The following is a 7,961-nucleotide window of genomic DNA, read 5'->3' as shown; positions in this document are numbered from 1 at the left end:
TTAACTTACGTGTTTTTTAGTTGGTACATTTTAGCAATGTGTACCGGATTTTAGTAGATAAAAATACCCTAATATATTATAGATTTTTAAGATTAAGGGTATTTTAATAATTTTCATTCTCAAAACTAAAAAAAAAAGAAACCCCCGATCCCTTCCTCGCCTCCGTCATTCCTCTCAACCCTTTCTCTTTCATTTCTCTCACTCTAACATTTTCTCTGTCATCCATGCTAGTCTCAACTGAAAAAATTAAACAATTTGCTTTAGTAAAGAGTTGAGTCATTGGCATATTCGCTTTCAGGTAAAGGTTCATTCAATATCTTTTCAATTTCATCATCTTCACTAACCTTTCAAATTTCATCATCTGCGGATGTTGAATCATCATCTCTAAGAAAAATTCCACGCCAATTACCAATTCCTTCAAATGTCATTAAGCTTGTGAAAATTAGATAAAATTAGATAAGACAAATTATAAAATGAAAACTCATTGTAAAATCAATTTGTAAGAAATTGTTTAACAATGAGTGTTTCTGATTTTTTTCCAAACCAATTACCAATTTCTTCGAATGTCATTATGCTCGTAAAAATGAGATCAAGTTAGATAAGACAAAAATTATGAAATGAAAACTCATTCTTTTTTTTATAAAAAATTGTTTAACAACGAGTGTTTCTGATTTTTTTAATTGTAGAGAAGAATGAAGACGTACGCAAGTTAACAAACTCATATATATATATATATATATATATATATATATATATATATATATATATATATTATTCATGCACAAAAGAATATATATGAATAAAGACAAACATTTGCAACCATCAACATGGCAACTTAAGTGTCTTGTCTAGGTGTATTTGAAAATATGCTTTTAGATATAGGAAGAGGATAATCAAATTTTACTCTTAATAATTATGTTAACCAGGCCAAAAAATAATTAAGATTTCATTATATTTAAGTAATATTGTATAAATACACAATCATATAATTTTACTAAATATCTTCTATTTTATTACATTAATAAATAATATGATTTCCATAAATTTCAAAAAATATATTAAAAGTTTTTTATGGTCTATTATTTAGTTATATATCCAAAAATAGGAAAGGCGTCTTAAGCATATCACAAGTCGAACATTTATGTCGACTTCTTTTTAGCTCATACAGGCGAGACGTTTACGTATGAAACTTCGTTTGATTTTATCATATTTAAATATATATATATATATATATATATATATATATATATATATATATATACTTGTCCCTCAAATAAAATGTCTATCCTTACATACAAACTATTATTTTTTATGTTTATCATTATTTTTATCATCGATAAAATATCATTTTATAAATAAAATTGCATATAATGTTGTTCTTTATTAATATACATCTCTTTTTATATATATATATATATATATATATATATTTATCTTTTAGTAAAATTATATGCAATTTAAATTTATCATAATAGTCTACTATATGTTGATACTTAGTAAAAGTTTATTCAATATATATTTATATCTAAAGACTTAGAAATGATATTTTAGAAGTGTAAAGTAAAAGTTTATTATTATGTATTCATATGTAAAGATTTAGAAAATAATATTTTATAAGTGGTAATAGTTTAAAAATAGTAAGACTCGATTATTTTAATATTAAATTATTTTAATATAAATATTTTTGTTATAAATTAGTTTCATTATTTAAAACATACTATCTCTTAGAAATTACTTTTTTAGAGTTTTTTTATTTCTGTCTAGAAGTTCTTCTTTTGCGTTTATTTGTTTGAAGAACAGAGACCGTATTAGTGATGACAAAGTGAGATATTCAAGTCTACCCGATCAGTTTCTCCAAAAGAGTAAGTTAGTTTCTACTCTTTTTCTTTGGTCTGTCTCGTTTCCTTTAATGTGAGTCGTAGTGTTTTTGCATGTGTCATTTGAGTCTTCTAAAAAACTCTATGCTTATCAGTAGTTCTAACGATATACCCTAATCATGTTTCTGAGTTATAGGTGCAGATAAAGTTCCTTGAGTTGATGGAGTCGTCTTAGCTCTTGTAGAGTAGTTGGGTCCTCTATAAGGTAAGGGAAGCTAACTACTCCTTTTTTTGTTACTAGTGATTTAATATATTGTGTTGCATGCTTGGTTTGATTTGAAATTAATAAATTTGGTATGTGAAGTTGTTGATGCAAATTCTATTAAACATGTGTTGTCTGGTAATGGAAGGATCTACAATGATTACTTGTTGAATGCATTGGTTTTAGGTTGCTTGAATTGGTGGGACTGATGTAATAATGAATTGGTATTTGCTATTGAATTGTAATATTATAGAATGATAGAGTTATAGTTGGTTTTAATCTAAAAATGATGTTTTTGACAGGTAAAATTCTAGAGGAGCATTTTGGAGAGAAATGGGATGTTTGTGGTTTGTTCTTGAGCCATTTAAAACGTGTCTAGTCATTTAGTTTACAAAAATATGGTTAGGAGCGTGTTTAATCTGCTGTCATATATATACATAGGTAAAAGGCTATGAAATTGGTTTAAAAGAGGATTTTGATAGGTGAAATTCTAAAGGGTTTAATGTAGGAGTAAGCTTGGTGTTTGTAGTCTGTCTTTATGTGTTTTAAGACTTGTTTAACATCTTAGTTCACCAAAATTTGATGAGAAATTAGTTAAATTTTGGTATGGAAGTTTTTAGAGTGTTGGGTTGATATGATGCCCCTAATTCCTGACCAAAAAAGCAAAATGGTATTCAGTTGTGGTTATAAACATGGTTTTGAATTAATTCTAGTGTCAAGAATACTAATTTGGTCATTTAGATGGGTTTTAGGTACAACCAAATTCAAAAGTCATGTTGTCAATAACTGACAGGAATAATCGATTATTAGACTTGATAATTATTTCAGTCAAAATTATATCTTTGCTGAAAAACTCTCTAGAATAAGTGATTATCAGACCTGATAGTCGATTATTGTAGTAGGTATTCAAAGATAAACAATTATCGAGTCTTATAATCGATTGTTTCAATAGCTACTGTTGTATTTGCTTAAAACTCTCTACAATAATCGATTATGAGGCTTGATAATCGATTATCTCATAAGAAAATGGATATTTATGGTTTATGAACATGTTTATGTGTATGTTTATGGTTTATGAATATGATGATATGATATCAATGATTGACGTGATTTCATGGACATCGTAGTGAGACTTCATCTTGGTATTTCAATGGTTAAGGGGTATCTCTTAAGGTGGAGTTTAGTAGTGTGATGTATTGATGTAAGGACTCAATCTTGGAAGTTATCTTGATGCTCCAATAATCATTCCATCTCAAGTAGAGAAGTGAGTCATATGGTGAGGAGTAACAGGAGTGAAATAATTAGAAAACACTAGAATGAGGGGGGATAGGGGGGAGTTGAATAGTGTTGTCGAAAACTTTTTGCCGAAAGTTAGTTTAACAACTTGTTAAGGATTAAACGATCGATACAAGTTGTCAGCGCTTGATTTGTAAAGTACTGTTTAAACCACACATTCAGGGATAAAAGGTTTTTCAAGTGCTTTAACAAGGCTGCTACAACATTTTAAGAAAAACAACTCTTAAGAAAATTAATGTTGAGTAGCAATAGCTTTTATAAATGATTACGTTAATAAAAAAAACTACATAGTTTATAAGTAAAATGTTTTTAGAGGTTGAAGTAATAAGCACACAATTATGTTATACTGATTCATTTCACAAAGCTACGTCCAGTTCTCCTCTAAGACCTCTTAGAGGGTTTCACTATAATCTTCAACAATATTACAACTGAGTATTCGTTCCTTAATTGTTCATCCCTCCTTTTAATCTCTCTTTTTCTCTTTTCACTCAGGAGCTTTTTTACTTTTTCTTTATACACATCTTCTCTTTCAAACAATCCATCTACACTTTTTAGAAATGTGTTTCCTTTTTTATGAGATCTCTCATCTCACATATTTTCTATTGTTTTATCATAAAGGAAGAACGAATAATTTTTCTTCTCATGCATGCTCTTAAGTCACACTAATCTTTAATTGGAGATTTTCTACTTTTCTCAACCTTAGATTGTCTTTGATTCCACCATTCACTTGCATGTCCTACAAGCCTAGAGATGCATAAACTAAGTATATGATATTTACCTTGCCTAACTAGGAATGGATGAAGCTCTTCTATTCTTTTCTCCCATGATAGGTATGATAAAACACTAGTACTCTCACCAAAGAATGGAAGGTCACTGTTAACTTTATAATGTAGCTCATCCTCACCATGACTTAAATGTAAGCTACTATAAAACCTCATTTGTTTTAGAAGAATTTTGGAAAAAAAAAATTCACAAATAATCCTAGACATTTTTAAGATTTTTGAAAATGGCTTATTCAAACAAACTTAATAATTCAAATAAAATTTCTTAAGAGACTTAAGAAGACAAGAGAAGCTTAAGTTCACTTTTAGGAAAGAGAGGTCAATCACAATGGCTTGCTTAGAAACCAAGCCTTTCCTAGCCAAAGCTTACCCCGTGTTCTCTTGTACCAAACTTCTCAAAGGGATTTAAAGTTGAAATACAAGTTGACACACACTTGACTATCACAATTAAAGAAAGCAATTAAAGCTAATCTATGCAGCCTAATGGTGAAGTTAGAAGGAACTTTGGTTCCCTCCTATTTATGACCTACAAAACACAATTAATCAAAGTCCAAAGTTCTTGTTAGGACACCCCCTAACAAGGCCAAATATTAAAAGTCCAAAAGAAAGGCAAAGAAAATTTGGCAAAGAAATATAATAAAATCACTCTTCCTCACCAAATGTTTACTCTCTCTTGTATTCTTGTTCTAAACCAAGACCTCAAGCTTATCACAAGGCCTTCTTCACCTAAGATACTACCTCCAATATGTTGGCTCACTACAAGGTCCAAAAACTACACCAAAAGAGGTTAACACCACCAAACACCGCAAGATTACCAAGGAAGAAAATCTCAAAATTAGCAAGGCTCTTTCAAAAAAAAATTTTTGGTGACAAAACCATGATTAGCAAGGAGACAAGAAATTAATTAAATGGTTAAGAATAAAGGTGCAACAAAACAAAGAAATCCCTACAGAAATGCTCTAGAATATATTACAAAAACCAAAAATGACTAGAGAAGAAAAGGTGTTTTTTGTCCTTTAGCCAATTTTTGGTCACATGTTGCACTAGACCAACTTTGTAGAATCAAATGGCCTAGAACAACTGCTGGAATCAGAGGTTTGGACGTGAATTTGCAGAGGAAAACTTACTAGCTCTTGTACTTCACTCTCGGATCGTCTTAGTCGGTCCTTCTACTTACTTGTTTAGGTTGGGTTGACTAGAACCGATACTAAATGTTGGACGGTATACTCCTAGCGTGCGACCGCAACCCTTAAAGTCACCAGCTCCTCCACATGCCTTATTTTCATCTCTAGCATTTAACATTGCATCTCTCTGATCAACTCCATAGGATCTTGTTGATTGCTTGACTCTCTTAGCGTTATTGTGCTCATGTTCCTTGTAGTTACCATTGGATTGTCTTCTGAATCCTCAAGGTGCATGGTGAACGCCAAAATGGTTCAGTTATGGGGTCGAGGTCAACAGTTCATTATGTTTCGAATTACTTGCAGGTCTGAATGCTTGTCCTCTTATGAGTGCATATTTATGCCCTCATTTAGCCTTTAATATTGGATTCTTAATTGGTTTTTGTACTTTAATAGAATATTTTAATTAAATTTTTTTATAATTGGGTTTATTTAGCATGAGAAACAAAATCATGTTAAAAATAACTTTTTATTTGCATAAATGTTCTTTGGGTATTTTGAAGTGTGTTAGTGCATCTGCAACTAAGTTGAGCTTACAAAGGTATGAAAATAAATTGGGTAAAGTGTCATGACACCTTAAAGATAAATCCAAGAATAGCAAAAAATCAAGACCACAAGAAGTCAATATAACATGAAAAAGTAAAGAAATTTAGCTAAGCCAAGAAGAGAGAACGAGAAACAAAAAATTAAATCTTGCATTTTTTTCTATTTTTTCTACTAAAAGGGATTTGATAGTTGATAAATGTTTATGATTAAATATAATATAGGGCAAATATATCTTAAGATATTTTATTTGATATTGTTAAATAATTACCTTACTTAACTATATGAATAAATATCAAAAGATAATATTTGCCAAATCTTTTTTAACCTAACAAATAACTTTTCAAATATTCTTAGATCTCTGCAACAAGCAAATATATCTTGAAGATAATGGATTATTTAGAAGATAACTGGACGAGATTACATTATGTAAAGAACATTACAATAAAAGAAAAGCATGAAACAAAGCCCAATCCAATTTCTATATAAAAAGGCTTAGGGAAGCACATTAGTGGAGCTTAGAAACCGTTTAAGGGATTCAAATTTTGTCCTCCCTATCTTCTCTCATGTTCTCCACCCTCTCTTCTTCTATTTTCATGTTATTTCTACATTCCATAAAGTGTTAAGTTTCTAGAGTTAATTTTGTTGTAATATCTTAATTGAATTCTGAGGTTAGATGAATAATTGTGTTTGTTATTTTTTATTCTTGTCGTGATTTATTTTTATCTGTCTTTTTCTGCTTAATCAAGTAAAAGTAATGATTTTCACATTATAGCAAGTTTGCATGGTGTTAAATCTACAATATATCAATCATGAGTCTAAGGGTTTTTATTTTTAATTGATAATTTACTTTGATTAAAGTTAGAAACTTTCATGTGACTAATTGAATTTTTGTCAATAATTTATAATGTACTTGGATTAGTGGTAAAATGTTTTACAAGAATTAATCAAGAATGTACTTTGATTAATTAACTTTGTACTTGATATTAGAGGTAAAAGAATAGACATGATTAGGCATAGTAATATTTAATTTAGAATATACTTTGGTTAAATTTACTATGATTAATCTACAAAGTTCTTACTTTTTATTGAGAATATACTTTCATTAATAGTGATAACGTCAAGAAATTAATTGAGAATTTACATTGATTAATTTAAGAATGTAAGACAATAATTAACTAAACAATTATCTTTACATAACCAATGATGAATTCTATTTTGAAAAACCAGTGAAATCAACATTTTTTTCTTTATCATTATTCTTTTATCTTTTTAAATGTATTTATAAATTTCTTTCTATCTATCTTTTTTTACTTTGTTCTTTAATCTTTTCTTTAACTTTATCTTTTTTATTATTTTACTAACCCTTTTGTATAGTTTTTATAAGAACTAATTTGTTAAGAATAAATTTTGTGTTCGTTGAGAAACGACATAGGATTAAATTCACCTTTTCTATTTTGTTGGCTACTATCTTAGGAAATACTGAAGTTGCTATAATTAAGTAGTATTAATTTGATCACGTCAACGATAATGTTGAATGCTTGTCCTCACTTCACTATTCGTCCTAGTTGTCTATTTGGTGAAACTTGGAGGTTACCTGCAGAAGTGATGAGTGCTTATTTTTGCCCTCTTTTGGGCTTTAATAGTGGAATTTTAATTGGTTTTTGTAGTTTAATAGAATATTTTAATTAGAATTGGTTATAACTGGATTTATTTAGCAGGAGATACAAAAACATGTTGACATAGTTTTTTAGTGGCGTAAATGTTTTTAGGATATTTTGAGGTGTGTTAGTGGAGTTGTAGCTAAGTTGAGCTTATTGAGGTGTAGAAATAAATTGGTTAAAGTTTCATGAGACCTTAAAGATAAATCCAAGAATAACAAATAATCAAAACTACAAGAAGTCAATCCAAGCATACCATGAAAATGTGAAGTAATTTGGCTAAGACAAAAAGAGGAAACAGGCAACAAAAATTGGATCTTACGGTTTTCTCTATTTTTTCTACTAAGAAGAGCTTTGATAATTGATAAATATTTATGATTAAATATAATTTGGCGAAAATGTATATTAAGATATTTTAT

This window comes from Vigna radiata, chromosome 2 (assembly GCF_000741045.1).
Source record: "Vigna radiata var. radiata cultivar VC1973A chromosome 2, Vradiata_ver6, whole genome shotgun sequence".
NCBI classification, from domain to species: Eukaryota; Viridiplantae; Streptophyta; class Magnoliopsida; order Fabales; family Fabaceae; genus Vigna; species Vigna radiata.
Note: the sequence above shows the minus strand (reverse complement) of the source record.